A 16,970-nucleotide genomic window follows, 5' to 3' on the forward strand; every position below is an offset into this window, starting at 1 on the left:
CCAAGAGGGCCTCCGCTGAGGGCGTGAAGGGTCCAATCCTTCACCAGAAGGCTATGAGAAACTGCTGGCCATGCTCAGGCAGAGGAAAGAAATGGTCCACAAGGAGTTTAAGGAAAGGAAGACAGCAGAGCTCAGAGAACCAGGGAAGGGGCTGATAAGCATGGGATGACAAGGGTCCCAACTAGGCGTTGGCACTGAGGATGGCAAGGAAGGACTAGTCTCCTGGATGTTTCAAGGATGAGCAGAAAAGTCCCAGTGATCGGTGAACAGGAGAAGGGGGAGCCAAAATTACCCTCACTGCAAACCGAGACAATGAGAGTCCCATATTCAGAATGAGTGAAGTCCAGCAAAAAATGAAAACCTGGGGGGAGGGTGATGACGAGGTTGATCAGCTTCCTATTAGGCATTCTGTCTAAGGTTTCTCTAGGATATTCAAGCAAAAAAAAAATCATGAATCACAAACCCAGGAAAAGGAAACCTGAGGCTGGGGGAAGGCAGGAGGCGTCACCCATCACCCAGGGTAGACAGCCCTCCACAGCTCCTTAAGCCCCCAGGGAAGGCAAGTCAGATGCTCTGTGAGTTAGGAACTGTACGTACTGATAAGAGAAGTCACAAGGAGAATGGAAACAGAATCCCTGAGCCAACATTTAATTATTCCCATCAAGAGAGCAAGAGAAGCTCTCAAACAGGGTCAGGCCCAGGAGAATCTAGTCCACTTCCCTCTCTAAGCAGGACTTCTTCCTGTCTCTAGTGAGGGATCACCAGCCTTGCCAGGGACAGAGGATCACAGGGGACCTTGCCCAGCATCTCGGTACAGAGATATGGGATAAGACCTTGAAGTCAGAAAGATCTGGGTGTGAATGACAGCTGTTCCACCTGAGTGTGCATGGGCAAGTTGCCCAACCTGTCTGAAAAGTAAGACAGACAAGTGTCTTAGTGTCAGGTACCTGGCATAGTGCAGGGCATACAGATGGTATCAGTTAAATGTTAGTTCCCTTCACCCCCACCTGAGAGCAGGCTTTTGCATTCCCATTCAGTTCTCAATGATACAGTTTTTCCATTGATATCTACTCAGAGGGCCTAGTTATATGCTCTGGGAGAGCACAAAATACATCAGTTTCCCTTTCTACTGGCCAAATATTGATCATGTTTCCCCCAAAGCTGGGTTTCGGGCACCACAAATGGAATTCCATCCTCATGATAAAGTCGGACAGACATACAGCAGGGGGGAGGGGCTTTGCATTCTGTAAATGCAGCCCAGGGCTCCCAAAATGTCAACTCCACCTGACTGTCAATAGCAGCTGAAATTCTGTCATCAGAGGTCTACTTCTTTAGTTTAACATGCTTCTTTTAAATATCAAACTCCCATGAGGAAAGCCCATGGAGCAGCTACCAGTCAGTCATAAGTTACAAAAGGTACATTAATTTATCAGCTGCCTGGGCAAGCAAGAGTTTTAATGCCTTTGGAGAGGAAGAGGGGGTCATTTTGGAGCTGAGATCACGGATCCTATTTGGGGAGGTCGAAGTGAGTCAGAAATCAGAGGGCAGAGGGGCCTGAAAGAGCAAGCTCACAGCTCCTGGGGGATCTGAACAAGAGGGGTCATAAAAGAGACAACCTGTTGGCTGGAGTTAGCCAGCAATGACAATGCGGGACCCTGGGGTGTAATATGAGAGTCAGTAAGGCAGTACCTCCCTGCACTTCCCAGTACCAGAAGGCCATCGCAAAGCACCACAGAAAAGCCATCTCCACTGTCCATAAAACCAAAATAAAAGCGATCAAGGTGCACCAGGAGAGACTGAGGTGGGAGCCAGGAAGCACTTCCAGATAACAGGGAAAATCTCACCTCTGCTTTCCTCGCCCCTCCCCCTACTCTCCTGAAACTGTTCCTTCAAAGATGACTCATTATCTCCTAACATCCAAACCCCAGGGTTCTACATCCCTCCTCAGCAGATTAAAGGCCAATGCCCACACCTTCCTTGAAACCCCTGTGGAGGGAAGCCCAGGAGCCCTGGTGTGACCACTCCCTTTTTCCTTCTCACTGTGTACTCTCATTTTCCTTCTCATTGCAACCCAGACTCTGCCCTGCTTCTCCGTGCACTTATCCCCTTGTCCCTGAGGGGCCACTGTCCAGCAGTTCTCAGCAAGGTGGGAAGGACTGGTTCCAAAGGGTCTCCACCACACAGGGCGTCACACATGGCCAGTACATAATAAGCTACATAGTAATAGAAGCAGTTAGTGCATCAAAATGCTGGCCAAAGTATGGCTCAAGAGGATTATGCCATAGAAAGCCAGAGAAGGCCCAGCTTTTTTTCTGAGGAAGACCCACTTACACAACATCAACACCTGGACTTTGACACACAAACACCCACTCAGCATATTTTCTCCAGAGAACAACTAAAAAGGAGTGCTGTCAACCTCAGGGCCCTCTGCCTCCTTACTCTGGTCCTCCTGTATCCAAGGAGGCATGGGGGACTGCATCACCACAGGGACGTTCCTGTGGATGGAACACGAGAGGAGAGAGCTTCTCTGCCACTCCTCCTCGGGCCAGCTTCTCCAGCCCCTCCTCCTGCAGGCCCTCTAGCATCCTCCCTGACCCTGCCCTGGCCTGAGATGCACTAACTGTCTTTGCAACACACTCATTCTGCCACCCTACATCTGTACTGTAGGTACCAAGATACAGACATAGATGAACAACATCAGAGAACACCATTCTCCTAACCTGTGGGCCCCCTCACTTCATCGTCTTCCCTTTTCTTCTAGCCAGGTACCACGGCAGTGTTGCCAAGCTCTCCCCCAACAAATGGGGAGCTCTCAAGGGACCAATGCCATGATGGAGAGCCACTCATTGGTCTCTGACTCCTCCTCCCTCTGCATCCACTGCTTCCCTTCAGCACCCAGCAGAGAACACCCAGTGTTCACTCTGCCCACGTAGGCCCCTCCCCACCCCTGTTCATGCTAGTGCCTGAGGGATCATAGAACCAAGAGGCCCAAGGAGCATCACGGAAGGGGAAGATGTGACTACATGGGGAAAGGTGGAAGGAGAGATGGCAAACAGGGAAGAACTGGAGGAATTTTCTGTGACCTCTGCTGTTTCTGATATATGCTATCTCAGCCACCCTTTTCGTCTTTGGCCCTGGCCCTGATCATTGAGATAAACCCTTTTAACTGCTCCTCCACCTCTGCCCATTGAGCTTGGAACACTGAGATCTGTCAGATATTCTGGGCACCAGAACCCATGCAAGAAAGTTGCCAAGGCAACAGAACACTCCCCTTTGGTATAAATACTCATGGGTGATACCCCTGAGGAATAGAGCACAGACCCCTCCCTCTCCTCTTTTAGTCAGATCTAGCAGACTCCAAAGTTAGGGGAGACATAACTGGTTTTGACCGGGGGGTGGGAGGGGAGGTGGAGTAAGGGGTCCCTCCAGACCAGCTAAGTCACTAAGGGACAACCAGCAGGGAGAGAGGACTTTGTAGTTCTGATTGAATGCTCAGCTCCCACTGGGCCCAGAGGTGGACATGGAGGCAGAGAAGAGACTAGAAGGGTACAGGTGGCATGAACTGTGGGAGGGGACTTCTGGAAAACCACAGACCTAGGACACAGCACCCAGATGTGAAACCTGAGATGCCAGTGTGCTACAGCCACTAAGAGATTTGGGAACTTATGCTCTGGCTAGAGCTGCTTTGACTTCCCCTCTTTTCTTTTTTTTTCTTCTTCTTTTTTTCCACATCTTAACGTTTATGCCTCTTCCAGGCTAACACTAACAGTTGGCTCAAGGTCTGAGGGTGCACACATGTATACACACCCCACAGACACCCAGGAAAGGAAAGGGGTTTATTTCCATGGTGGTGGGGGGGCAGTCAAGCCACAACAGGGCGGATCACAACAAGGGCCTGCTAGGGCAGTTCTCACACCAAAAGCAGATACAGGTGGATTGGGACAGAAATAGTGCAGGACAGCAGGCAGACTGCTCTGGCTACTTTCCCTGAACCAGAATCAGCTGAAGGCACATGCCAGGGCTGGCAGAGGCGGCATCACCACATGAAAAGACACATGTCCGCTGATGTTTTTATGCCTTCCTTCATATACTCATGGGGGCATGGTCATTCCTGTCCCCAGTGCCCACAGTCCACAACCCAGGCAAAGGGACAGAGAACTGGGAGCAAAGAACAGAAGCCAGAAAGGCGATCTACTGCGGCCCAAACTGTCATGACCCACTCTGACTTCGCCATAGGCAACACCCTTTAGAGCCAAGAGAAAAGGAAAGAAAAAGGCAAACAGCCTGCTCAGCCCACCCAGCTTGGCAGTGCCATTTTCCTCAGGCAGAGGTCACTGAGGGGCTGGCCATGGGCAGGGCTTGGCTCAATGTTGTCTGCTGGGGTCAAAGCCCAGGTTGGTTGGGAGGGCCTGGGAGCTGCCAGAAGCATGTTTTAGGAATCACGAGGGTATCCTTGCATTTATGGTGACAGAGGCTGAGCCACCCAAATCTGAGGGAGCCCAATTGTCTTCTTTGGGGAAGGCCCTCCCTGGAGGAGTGCCATACGGCTCTCACATCCCGCACACACCTTGCCCAGCAATAAGTAAAGCATGTCTGGGAAGGGGTGGCCTCAGTGCAGCCAGCAGTGGAGGGTCAGCACTCGGTGGGCTCCACAGAGTCAGCAGGAAACATGCCAAAGTGGCCATCGGGTCTGCGGCCATGCCACAGCCCTCATCGATGACGTCAAGGCCTGTGATGAGATTCTTGGGATGGAAGATCTCGGTGTTCCTGACTGCCTGGTAGTGGTCCAGGGCCCAGACACAGCGCCATCTCCCACTCAGCCACAGGTAGTGGGCCATGGGCTCAGCCAGCCACTCAGGGCTGCAGCATCAAGGCCTCCACATAGAGAGTCTCCTGCTCCGGGGGTTCCTCTTCTGTCTGCACTGGACCTGGCAGGGTGCTGGGCACTGGCTCCTAATGCAGATCTGCCCTGGGCCTTGAGGAGGCTGGGGTGGCCCTCTGCTAAAGCAGGTCTCTGGTTGGCTGGGCTGCTTCTGTAGGAAGGGACTCCTTGGTTTGCCTGGCCGGAGCTGGGGACAGATGTGGCCACGGCCCTCTCCTTCTGCTTGGAAATCACCGGTGCATGTGCTGGCAGCTGACAAGTTCTGGCTCCTCTGTGTTCCTTGAAACTACTTCCTGCTGCTCACCCTTCCTCTGGGGACCAGCCTCACCGCCCAGCTCCTCCCAGAAGCCCTAGTCCAGGTGGGAGGCCTCTCACAGCTCCTGCTCCCAGGGCTCCTGCTCCCAGCACTCCTGCCCCTCCTCCTCTGCCCACTGCTTCTCCTCCAGCCTGAGATTCTCTTCTTCCTTCTCCGCTTTGGCCCAGAAGCTATCTCTGCCACCCCCCCTTTTTTTAAGATTTTATTTATTTATTTGACAGACAGAGATCACAAGTAGGCAGAGAGGCAGGCAGAGAGAGAGGGGGAAGAAGGCTCTCTGCCGAGCAGAGAGCCCAGTGCAGGGCTCGATCCCAGGACGCTGGGATCATGACCCCAGCCGTAGGCAGAGGCTTTAACCCACTGAGCCACCCAGGCGCCCCTCTGCCACCCCTTTTGATCTCAGATATGGCCTTGGTCTTCTGGTATACAGAGCCCCCTGGGGCCTGGGGGACCATGTCCCGGAAACTGCTGCTCTCCCTAGGGAAGGCACAGCTGGCACCTGAGGCCCCGGCGACCTTCTCTGCATGACACACTCAGGCTCCATGTGCTCCATGGTCCTCACATTGATGGTCACATGGGCCCCCTTCAGAAAGCAGCTGTAAGGCTGATATGGTCAGTGCATACTCCCTTCCGCACATCATTGACACCCTCACCTGTCCACTTGATGAGGACAAACCTGAGCAGGCCAGACTTGGGTTCTTCACCCTGCAGAAATCATGCTTCACCTTCCCGCTGTTGAGCTCCTCCACCATCTCCAGGCACCCTTCCCAGTGCCCACCACCGGATGTCATTGCTGCTACCCTCATAGGTAAAGAAAGCCCAGTCATTTGGGAACTTCTCGGTGACCACACCCATGCAGGCTTCCTGCAGCGCCAGCCCCTCCTGGCTCAGGTTCACAGCCACAGTCCACCCCACGGGCCCCATGTCACTGCCACCCTGACCTCTCTTATTTTCCATACTTCCTCCCAGACCCACAAAAACACAAATTACATTAAGAGACAATGCTAGGATCAAGCATCCATGCCCCAGTGCTGTTCAGGGAAGACTGTGCCTTACCCCTGCCCTAAGCAGACACCATTCCATTCAAATGTCCATCTCACCCATTCCCTGCATCCAACCCACACCCAGAGCATCATCTTTAGCCCATTCTCTTCTCTAGATCCCAGTGCTCCCATCTGTAAAAAGTAGTGGAGGGGAGCTTTCCTCTCCTCCTTCCAACCTCCAATATTTCCATAAAAGAAAAGAAAGAAAAGAAAAAAAAAAGATGAAATTTTACATGTGAGGACTTCTTGGAGAAACTCTTCTAAGAAGTAGTCAGTACCAGCAGCCCTACTGTCAGAAGGGAGGGGTCCCCAGGAGGGTTTCTAACAGTCCCAGGTCTCATTCTTGGAGGGAGGGATGGAACAATCAAGAACAAGTATCTTACACTCCTTTCCCCTTGCCACCCACAGCCTCACCATTGCTCCCCACAACCACCCATTGTACCCAGCCTGAACTACCCACACATTAGCAGCCACACCCCAACATCACACAGTTCTTTATCACTCCTGTCTCACACTCACTCAGCCTGCAGCACCACTGGACTCAGCCTTCCCAAAGCCCTCCCCAGCACACAACCCAAAGGACTCTTCCCCCAACTCCTAAAGACCTGTCTATATCAGTTATGGGACACATCACACTCCGTGTTTTATCATTTATTTTTTGGAGGCCCCACAAAGCATTTAGAACAGTGTTGTGCACACAGAAGGCATGTAAGTGAAGGTTTGTTTTAGGGTGGATTTTTAAAAGTCATTCATTGTTCAACAACACCTGGCAACTTAAGTCTCCAAGACATCCCTTCAGAAGGAGAATGGAACCCCCCACATCCTCTGCTGCCTTTGCCAGCAGAGCTTTCCTCCTCCCCTTCTAAATGCCCCATTCTGGCTCTGGCCTGAAACACCCTTTCAAATTCCAGTTGCCCACACTGTCATAGCTGCTCCACCCCATCAGCCCTTTCCCCTACTCAGGATGGCTCAGGACCCCACTCTCCAAACTCTGACATCACCAAACCATTTCCTGAATTTCCCATGGAGCACAAACAAGGTGGGATGGTAAAGCAGCATCACCAGCTTTAGAACAAACACTTTGGGACATATACCTATGTGGCCATCTTTTGTCAGGTCACACCTCGCAGCAGCCGTCTATGTTCCTGGGTCCGGATTCTAGGACCTCTTAGCAGCCTTGAACCTCTACTCGGATTTTCTGAACTTGCAACAGCCACTAGGTTTCCTGGAAGGAAACTGGTATTGTCTCTCCCTGTTAGGAATCTCTAATGACCAATGAGTCCTACCCTCCTCCCAGAGGTGAAGCAGATATGAGGGCCACCCCTTTTGTTCTCCCAGGCTCCCTGACAGTGGTCTCAGGACCATGGTAAGAGGATGGGCTTTGCTACCAGGTGAGCCAGGGTTCAAATCCTTGGACAATTTGGTGAACCAGCATCTACTGAGGACCTACCTACTCTTGTCCCAAGGGGTCAGGGGCTCTTAGGGTATGGTGCTCAGACCACCAGCAGCAGCAGCAGCAGCAGCACGTGGGAACTTGTTAGAAATGCAAATCCATGGGCCAACCTCAGACCTGCTGAATCAGAAACTCTGAGAGTGGGGCCAGCAACTTGTGTTTTAACAAATTTTCTGATTTGTTACACTGATTCTGATACACAATTTGAGGACCACTTATCTAGACCCTGGGGATACACAAAAATGAAAAACCTAACATCTAGACCAGCAGTTCTTGTCCCTAGCTGCACATTAACATCCCTGGGAAGCTTTTAAAATAATACCAAAGCCTGGTCCCATTCCAGACCAATTCCCTTAGAATCTCCAGGAGGGGACAAATAATCATATTGCAATGTGCAGAGAGCAAAGATTGAACAAGTGTACAATGAGAAGAGAGAAGGCAGTGAGGAGATCAGAGGAAGTGGCTTCACTACATGTGCCTCTCTTTTCTCATCTGTAAAGTGGGGGTCATAATAGCTGTCTTACATGAGATGGTGTATATAAATGCCTGGCATACAGTCGATGCTCAGTCTGCATTAGTTTTCTTCCTCCCTTGGACGAGGCCCTTGATGATTCTTAGCTCAGCAATTAGACTGAAGTATTTAGAATGTCCCTTATATCAGTTCATCATCAAGGACCCCAGCCTTGAAGGGAAAACCTTCTGGCTGTTCACAGGTTTGGCCAAGAGCTCTCTCCAGCAGCCAGCAAGATGTCCCCAGTGTCTTCAGTCCCTGTTCTGAAAAACAGCCTGAATCCTTGGGAACCAGACCATCCCCAGAGGGGCTGCTCAGAGCCCAGACCCCAGCTCTAACATCCTCAACTCTTTCAAAGAACAGCTCTTTAAAACAACTTTACAAAGGCCATTTGAATAACACAAGGAACACATTGTCCTAGTCCCACTCTTCTCAAGCTCTTTTTGCCTGTGGTTCCAGGCAGGTCCACTGGCTTGGGGTAAGCTCTCTCCACATCAGGTGGTCCTTCCTGATGCAGATCCTCTCATTATTCAATCTCCCTGCCCAGGAACATCTGAATTCAGGCTTATAGGGGACTTGGCAATAGCCCCAAATCAGCCCACCCTCCCTCCCCACAAGGCAAGGAGTGGGTGTGCAGTCACAGAGAGTGCCCTGGGTCTCCTGTAATGCTGCAGACATGCAAGCAACCCACAACCCTCCTGAACTGAACAGAGAAATGGGGGACTTCCTTGCAGCTGCCTCCTTGGGCTCTATGCTTATCTCGGCAGATGCTGAAAACATTTCTGGTCTCCTCTTGAGAACAACCTTTGCTGTCATTTCAAAATAAACAATAAGCAAAGTGTGTCATTACTTTGTAGGCAAACCTTGGTTTTTTGGTTTTGGGTTTTTTTTTTTTTTAATACTAAAACCACTATCACTAAGGTTGCCCAGATTTGATTCCCCCTTTCCCCAGATTTCCCCCAAATGAAGCTGGGTTGTTTCCAAAAATTGAATTAACCTTCAAAGAACAAGGTTTTGTCACCATTAAGGATAATGCAGGGAAAAAGAAATCTGCAGCACCACACTGCAAGAAAACAGTTCCCAGAAGGCAGAGCCCACAGGGTTTGATCATAGGTGGCATCCCTGGCCTTGAGTCCCCCTCAGGGGGCCTGCTTTGAAGGAAGGGCCACTTCAGGTGGGAGGGACAGGGAACCAGTCAGTATGCCATCATCTATGAGAGGCTTCAGAAAGCAAACTCCAGGGGCACCTGGGTGGCTCAGTCAGTTAAGTGTCTGCCTTCAGCTTGGGTCATGATCTCAGAGTCCTGGGATCAAGCCCTGCATCACATTGGGCTCCTTGCTCAGCAGGGAGCCTGCTTCTCCCTCTGCCTCTGCCTGCCACTCCCCTTGTTTGTTCTCTCTCTCTGTCAAATGAATAAATAAAATCTTGAAAGGAAGGAAGGAAGGAAGGAAGGAGGAAGGGTGGGGCGGGGGAGAGCGAGAGAGAAAGAAATAAGGAAAGAAAGAGAAAGAAAGGAAGAAAGCAAACTCCCACACCAAATAAAGGAGTGGCAGAGGGGACACAGAGAGAAGGGACAATACTTCAGAGAAAAGGGTTTGGACACCCTAAAAGCAGGAACCAGGACCATTCTCCAAAGAGGTGGTGGGCTACCAGGGGAGAAACAGTATCTTCAGAGGCCAAGGCCTGGCCTAGTTTCCTGCCCCTGACCCACAGAACCCCCACAGAAGAATCTGGAACATGAAACAGGAAGAAAAATCCCTGCAGAAATGGTTGCAAAGGAACAGGAAAAATAAAGGTGCCACACAGCTTTTCTCCTGTTCCCTGAGCAGTAATGCTAGGCCCTGATTCCCTCCCAGATGCTGCCAAGTCACCCTCTCCTGGCCCCATCACCCCTCCTCTTCGTTCCCCAAGTCCTGCCACGTGCAAAATAAGACCTCTGCCCAGGCTGGCCTGAAAAGAATGAGATATTTTCTCCTTGGCTCTGCATTTTCATTCAGCCTTACAAGCTCAGGCCAGGCAAAAAGCCCAAAAGTGTTCGTGCTACACCCCAGTGCTCACCTCCAGTATTGTCAACTGGCCCAGCAGCCAGACCCTGGGCCCCAGGAGCACCGATGGAGCTGCCCTCACAACCCTTAGGGAAGCATGGCCGAAACCAGAACATGACCCATGTCTGGCTTTGCTCCTCAGTGCATGCCGGGCTGGGACTCTAATGGAGCAGATGGAGGCAGGCGGGACAGGGCAATAGTTGTGTCATTCAGCAGCACCTGGTCATTGGCACTAATGGTGCAAAGAGATACTGGGTAATCAAATGATGGATAATCAATAACCCAGCATAATGGACATTATTGTTAGGAGACAACATGATTTTTCACAGCAGAGTTATGAAGGACCTATTTGTTCAAAAATGAATCTGCCTTTCCTGAACACAAAGACGAGGAATGATAGAAAACAGCCATATGAAAAGAGAAAGTCAGCTCAGGATTTAAAATTGACCACATAACACACATAAAGAAATAACTGAGAGTTAGCTGCTTGAGAAAGAAACATAGGGAATTAAAGCTGAGAAGAACATAAGACATCTAGTGTCCTATTTTATAGATGAGAAAACTAAAGGCCCAGAGAAGTGAGGTGGTATCCCATGTCATATAGCCATTTGGTAGAAGAGCTGGAATTAGATCTGAATGTCTAAGCAGAGCACTGTTCATTCTTCCACTTTGATCCAAAGGTGTCCCCTTGGAAAGAAGCATCATTTTAAACCCCTGATGCTTGCCCAATGTGTCTCCTAGACCCTCAGACCTCTTGGCAATGGCTGTGTCTGTAATCACCATATTTCCCTACACACAAGTCACCCTTATGTGCCACTGACTACCCTAGGTTGAATACCAAAATGATTCATGAATCACTGCCCAACTGTCTGAAGTCACAATATGGTCTTTGATGGCACCTCTTCATATGATTCAAATCAGTAGCTAGGATCAATGCCCTCACGTTCAAGTCTAACAATCTTGGTATTTGGGTGACTCTTGATTTTTCCCAAAACTCTTTGACATTGTACCTAACATGATGGTCACCAAACCCTGAGGGTTAAAGTTGAAGGAGGGATTGAAATACCTATTCCATAAACTTCCTTGTGGAACTTACCCGTAAGTAAACAGCTGGCAAGAGGGGTAGAGAGACTATAACAGAAGCCTCCTGACTTCCAGGCCTGAGCTCTTTCCTGAGCAAGTTGAGAACAGGAGTCAGAAGCTAAAATTCACAAGAAGTGGGGGCACTGGGGTGGCTCAGGGGGTTAAGCATCTGACTCTTGATTTCAGCTTAGGCCATGATCTCAGGGGTGTTGAGATCCATCCCCATGCTGGGCTCTGCAATGGGCGTGGAACTTACTCAAGATTCTCTCTCTTCCTCTCCAACCCCCCCACCCACTTGCAGTGTGCTCACTCTCAAATAAATAAATAAGTAAATAAAAATTAAAAATAAAATGAAATTCACAAGAAGCTTCAGAGGCTGGTCCCCTAAGGACACTGATAACCTGTAGACAAACAGAAGATACCAGGGTCTGGGGCAAACTACCCAGTGTCATACTTCAGCAATACCTCCTTTTGCTTTCTTTTCTTTTCTATTAAAGTATAACTTGAACACAGTCGAGTATATAAATCATAAGGGAAGAGCTGGGTAAATCTTTTTACACATGTATGTACTGACGTAACCACCATCCAGATGGTGATGTAGAGCATTTACAACTACCCAAAGGCTCCCTCATGCCTGCTTCCAATCAGGAGTAATCTTTATCCAACCTGTACCCCACAGACCAGGTTTCACTTGTTCCCAAACTTCATATAAATGAATGAGTGTAGTACATATACTTTCATATTTGGCTTGTTTGCTCGACATTCTGTTCGGAAGGTTCTTCCTTGATGTTAGTGTGCCAATAGGATGCTCTTTAACACTCTGTTATATGCTGTATAACACTCTGTTGCAACAATATACAACACTGTATTTATTCATTCAACTGCTTACAGAAACCTTCTGTTTGTTTCCAGTTTGATGTTGTTATGAATAAAGCTGATAGGAATGTTCTTGTACATATTTTAATGAAGATAAACCCTCATATCTGTTGAGTATATCCAGGTGCAGAACTGTAAGGTCATGAGGTATACATAAATTTTTTAATAAATTTTTTCAAAGCAATTGCACCAATATACACTCCATCAGCAAAGAGAGTTCCTAGAACTCCGCGTCCCCACCAGCACTTGGTATTATTGGTAAAGACTCTTCTTTAAAGTCTCACAAGGTACCCCAGGTCGATTTTCAGACAACTGACATCAGTCTTCAAGTAGCTCTTAAAAAAACTCTAACAATTTTACTTCTTGAACAGAGTAAACCACCTAATCTTCATCAGACCATACTGAGATGTGCAGAGAGATATCTGCCCCTGTATAAAATATCTGGGGATTTCACTGTCTCCTCCTTCCTGGGTAGATGTCACTAATGTATCAGCAAGCCATATCACCTACCTTTAATCTCTGTTCTAGGAAATATTCAAGATGGCTCAATCAGGAACTTTAATTTACACAAAATCACAAGTAAGTCCTGGTCTCAATGTGTATGGGCTTCTTTGCTGCTATAAGGCTATTTCTATCTTCTGAATGGTGAAGGTTGCCCCATAAATAAGCGAGTTATTACTCATTTCATTTGTTTTTATGTAGCTTGGCAAATGTTACTCAAACAATCTACAAACACTTAAAAAGCACATATTTTAGGTTACTGAGCTAGACATTCTGGAAGTCTCTAAAACAAAACAAAAACAACCAATCACCAGGCTTTCTTTAAGGGAGTAGGGCCCTAGGGTAAATCACATGGAATATTGTCACCTGCCTTCTTCCTCTCATTTTACCCAGCAAAACTCTTTCCCAGATAAAATGAGGTCAAAACAAACATCAGCCATGGCCTTTTCCCTTGTTTGGGGGAAATCAAGTCTTAAGGGAATGAAAATGGAAGAGGGAAACAGTCCTGCATATAGGGCCATGGTGATAGAGTAAATGGGTGACTGAAGGAAATGACGATAATGCCTAGTTTTCTCTTGGGACTTGGTCAAGCTCAACCTTATCCTTTCCTTCCCTGAGCTCTGCCCACCACCACCTTCTTTCTCTTCAGCTACTTTCTCTAGATGCCATTGCCCAAATGACTGAAGAGAAACATGCTATCCAGTCCACACTTTACCACCAAGTGCAGTGCCCAAGACAAGACATATTCCCCAACTTTACAAAATATACTAAACTTAAAGAACATCTCTGTGGTGATCACTACATGTAAGAAGAAGTCACTGTGGACTGGTACGTGCAGGCAGGGTGGATGAGTCTCAAACTGCTCCTTAAAGCAGGTAAGAGTTAACGGAGAACAGTGGAGCCCTGGTAGAGAGCACTTTGCAAAGGACAAGAGTAAAAAGAAACATGGGATCTTTAGAGTCAGTCTGTATACAGGACAAGCCAAGCTTAAGTGGCTTTCCACACCACTGTGTTGTTGGGCCCTGACTCAGCTACCACTCCTGCAGATGGCCTGACTCTCTCATTAAAACAAAAGCTCTCTGAGCACAGTGACTGAGAATTTTAGGGACTTGCTTAGAAACATTCTCACATGCGCAGACAGATGAGGCCATTCTACAGCCCTCAGTTTCTCAATTCATCGTTTCTGGATTGGCTCTCTAGATGTCAAGTGCAAGTGACAGAGAACAGCTCCCTGGCTTTTCTGGATTGAAAAGCTGATTCTGTCCCTGTGCGGCAGGGTAACAATGTTGAAGGGGCAGCTAGTATTGGAGAGTGAGGGATGGGACAAGGAACAAGGCATAGGAGAGTCAGACCCACAAAGTGACTCTAGACCCAGAACCCTTTGGGACCAGTTGAAGAAGGCAGAGAGAGCATCTGAGTAGGGTCACAATACCATAGCCACCCACCCACATGAAGACACACTTCTTAGATCGCAATGCTCCCCTCCATCAAGCTTACTCTTTCTCCAGGTATCTTTCTGGGGCCAAAATCAAGATTTCTTAGGAATCTAAACTCTTAGTCCAACCTGAGGGACCACTGACTTCTTGTCACTTGGTTTAAATTTTCATTTGGTTTTCCTTATACTGTCACCTCATAAGGAATACCTTTCTTCTGGCTGGACCAAAAGTAAAACTACCACTATTCCATGGGTAAAACAGGATTGGGCGAGACTTCCATTCTCCCCTCAGGCTTCTGTCCTCATTACTGTTTGATAACTAAATAACCTTTGTAGGAAACCCATCTTTTTCAGAGACAAACATCTTTTAAGAAACAACAACAATAACAAAAAAAAGAGGGGCAAGGAGTAGCCATCAGTTAAACAAACACAACATTAGTTGAAAGCATGCATTTCTCAACATTCCAGTATTCTGGTTTCTCTGTTCATTAACTGATCTTATCCTGCTGGTAAGTTTGACTACAGGTATAATGAACAACTTGAGAGAAGTCAGAGTGGGACATATCAGTAAGTGTTGCTTGAGGGCAGAAAGTTGGCCTTATTCACTGCTGTCTTCCTAACACTTACCTTAGAACTGCACACACACAAAAAGAATTACTAAATATTAATGGAGGGAATACATGAATGAAGAAAATAAATGAGTAATTTAAAACATTGTATGTACATCAAAGGCAAAAATTCTTTTTTTAAGTTCTTATTTAAATTCCAGCTAATATACAGTATAACATTAGTTTCAGCTGTACAATACAGTGATTCAGCACTTCTATATATCACCCAGTGCTCATCACAACACGTGCACTCCTTAATCCCCCTCACCTATTTCACCCATTCCCCCCACCCACTTCCCTTCTGGTAACCATCAGTTTGTTCTCTATAGCTGAGTGTTTCTTGATTCACTCCCTCCTTTTTCCCTTTGCTTCTTGGTTTTGTTTCTTAAATTCCACATATGAGTGAAATCATATGGTATTTGTGTTTCTCTGACTTGTTTCGTTTAGCACAATATACTCTAGATCCAACCATTTTGTTGCAAATCGCAAGATTTCATTCTTTTTGATGGCTGAATTATATATATACACACACACACACACACTACATCTTCTTTATCCATTCATCAGTGGATGAACACTTGCACTGTTTCCATAGTTAGGCTATTGTTGATAATGCTGTTGTAAACATCAGAGTGCACGTACCCCTTTGAATCTGTATTTTTTAATTCTTTGGGTAAATACCTAGTAGTGCAATTGCTGGTTCATAGGGTAGTTCTATTTTTAACTTTTTTTGTGGAAATTCCATACTGTTTTCCAGAGTGGTTGCACCAGTTTGCATTCCCACCAACAGTGCATGAGAGTTCCCCTTTCTCTTCATCCTTGCCCAAAGGCATAAATTCTGAAAGGACACAAAATAACAAACAGGTTGTGCCTATAAAACTGTGGGATAAGAGTAACAAATGAAGCATAAGGGAAAGAAAACAAAATTAAGGACACAAGGATCAATCAAAAAGTGTAAAGCGTTGCCAAATAGACTGTGGTAATAAAAACTGCTGTCCTCAATTACCTGAATGACTTCAAGCACAAATGAAATTATATAGCTCTGTATTACTCATGAGGGCTGACCTAAGATCAACATACCTAAATTAGTCAAAGTCAGGTTTCCATTACATAAAATCATTTACTAACAATTAGATCTGTCTAGTAATAAAATGAGTTGTCTTGTGGAGTCAGGAGCACCTTGTCATGGAAGATAGGATCCTCATCACCAGTCAGAGAGGGTCCACAGGCAATTCCTGCCTCAAGTGGAAGTTAGACTCAAAGGACACTAAGACTTCATCCATAACTAACATTCTACTAATTTAGAATGTGTGGTCACAGGGAATAGAGTCAAGCAAAGCAGACTTTCTGGAAGAGGAAAGTTTGGAGTCAGATTGGGAGGAGGTGACCCGGAACAGCAAGTTAGTCTAGTTACTACCATGAATCCTAGAGTGTAAGACCTAAAAAGCTCACTAAGGGGAAGAGGATTTTAAAAATCACCCAGAATAACTGTGTCATGTACACTTTAGGGCCCATGCTTATTATTCTCAGAACCATCTGTTTAGAGTAAATTGAGACCTTCCTAAACCAGCAGGGAATCCTAACCTGGATCGAACTGAAAAGAAAAAATCTTACCAGATACTTAACAAGTGGATGCAACATGCAGAGGCCATGGAGTCTGAAATTAAAGGAAGCCAACAACAAGACAAGTCTAACCCACAAATCTGTAACCAATTTGAAATTTGTGAATGATGGCCTCTGAGCTGCCGCCATAAAAGCGCCCATCCTGGCAACCTTGGACTTCGTCATTATCGAAACAGGAGTCGTTATTTTATGAATCCTATATTGTAGCTGAGCCAGACAGACAACAGCACCTTCTTTCATTTTGCTTGGATAACGGCCAAATACAAGTCACTTTACTATGACTTAAAGAGCATTGTGCCCATCTGTTCACAATTGATGGGAATCACTAAGGGGTGGAAAGTGCCAGGTACTCTCGGACAGCTCTGTGGAAGTGGGTCAGGGGTCTTCTCGGCAATTTGCCATGTGACAACACTCCCTTCATCTAGGAACATATGGACTTGATGAAATTGTCACTTGGAGAGCATGGTACAACAGGGCTTGGGCCATTCCATTTCCATGAGAAAGTTACCTAAGTTATAGCAAGGGAATAGCCTTTATATTCTGTGCTACATCATGAGAAATTCTTGTAAGCATTTAACTTTGTGTTATCTCTCT

The 16,970-nt window shown here is 47.2% G+C and overlaps 1 protein-coding gene and 1 pseudogene across 22 annotated transcripts in view; both read right to left on the reverse strand.

The window, feature by feature from the left end:
- Positions 1-16,970, reverse strand: part of KALRN (kalirin RhoGEF kinase) — a 658,233-nt gene that overhangs the window by 550,592 nt on the left and 90,671 nt on the right. The gene's annotated exons all lie outside the window — the stretch shown is intronic.
- On the reverse strand, positions 4,551-6,095 carry LOC116874777 (annotated as a pseudogene).

The sequence above is a fragment of the Lontra canadensis genome, unplaced genomic scaffold, assembly GCF_010015895.1.
Source record: "Lontra canadensis isolate GAN:19392208 unplaced genomic scaffold, GSC_riverotter_1.0 scaffold38, whole genome shotgun sequence".
In the NCBI taxonomy this organism is placed as follows: Eukaryota; Metazoa; Chordata; class Mammalia; order Carnivora; family Mustelidae; genus Lontra; species Lontra canadensis.